The sequence below is a fragment of the Macrobrachium nipponense genome, chromosome 12 (assembly GCF_015104395.2).
Source record: "Macrobrachium nipponense isolate FS-2020 chromosome 12, ASM1510439v2, whole genome shotgun sequence".
Classification (NCBI taxonomy): Eukaryota; Metazoa; Arthropoda; class Malacostraca; order Decapoda; family Palaemonidae; genus Macrobrachium; species Macrobrachium nipponense.
This window is the reverse complement of record NC_087205.1, coordinates 768,037-769,339: the sequence shown is the minus strand read 5'-3', so window position 1 is coordinate 769,339 and position 1,303 is coordinate 768,037. Positions and strand designations below refer to the sequence as shown.

The 1,303-nt window shown below is 38.1% G+C and overlaps 1 non-coding gene across 1 annotated transcript; it reads left to right on the top strand.

Moving 5' to 3' along the window:
• Positions 1-995: 995 nt before the first annotated feature.
• Positions 996-1,067, top strand: Trnam-cau (transfer RNA methionine (anticodon CAU)). The gene has a single exon. It is a non-coding gene; the product is annotated as a tRNA-Met (tRNA).
• Positions 1,068-1,303: the final 236 nt, after the last annotated feature.

Below are 1,303 nucleotides of genomic sequence, written 5' to 3'. Positions count from 1 at the left end.
AATCCAGGATTATCGGATATCACACGGTCACAAACCTAAACAGATTGACCCTAACCGAAATTACAAAGTTTCTTTACAGTCCAAAACATGTAAAAACTGAATATATTAAATTTTGTTGGCTTATATTTTATCTACAACTTTTTTCAATATGAAAGCATCAAGTTTAATAAACAAGACTTAAATTAGAACATTTTTATTATGAAGGCATTACAACTCTATACACTGAAATTCACATTGTAAGGAACATGCTCGTTCAGTATATATGACAACGTAGCAGGAGTGAGAAACAGAAACGGACACAAAAGGAAATGAGAGAGAGAGAGAGAAAGAGAGAGAGAGAGAGAGGCTGGGTTTTCTTTTACAAAGTATTTCCGATTGTTTAGTTTTCATAATATATATTTCGTTCCCATTTTATACTGCTTCACAGGAGAGAGAGAGAGAGAGAGGCCATCTCGATAGCTGTGCAGAGTCAACGCGTCTAGAGTTTGCAATGGCCCTCTCCAAACACAGCTGATTGGCCGTTTCAGCAGATGCCTAAAATCGCGAATGAAATAAGATACCGACATTAGACCCGACCAAATCACCTACGAATATAATGCAATAGGTTGTGCGATTGGGTAAAACTTGTTCTAATTCATGACGTTTGTAGACTCTAAGGCAGTATATTTTTTTTTTTCTAAGGTGTAGGAGAGTAAATTCTTTTATTCACTTTGAACCCATGTTACTTTAAAGAAAATTTTTTTTGTGGTGGTGGGGGGGGGGGGGGGGGGGGGGGGGGGGGGGTGGGGGGGGGGGGGGGGGGGGGTAAAGGTGTTATTTGCCTAATGTTTTTGACGCTGTTGCCACCACCAATCGATTAAACTGTATAATGTCTAAATTTCCTTTATGTCAACGGCTGAGCGACGAAATTTTATCGCAATGCGCCAGTTGCGTTTACTCAGAATTTTGGTATAAAAAAGGATCTGAGGAGACCCTCAGATCCATAACCTTCACGAAGCAGAGTGGCGCAGTGGAAGCGTGCTGGGCCCATAACCCAGAGGTCCGTGGATCGAAACCACGCTCTGCTAATCACAACTTTTGTGGAATGTCAACTCAATTTATCCTCTTTTTTTCTATTTTGTTTGATTGTTTTTTTTTTTTTTTTTTTTTTGCGTTGGTATTTGACAAAAACCTTAAGGGGGTTTAATTAACCAAAAGAAACACGAAATTAAAAAAAAATGTTACGTAACTTATTCAAAATTTTAATATTCTTATATTTTTGTATGGAAAGTTGAGTTTATGCTGTTAATGTGTGACTGTTCCA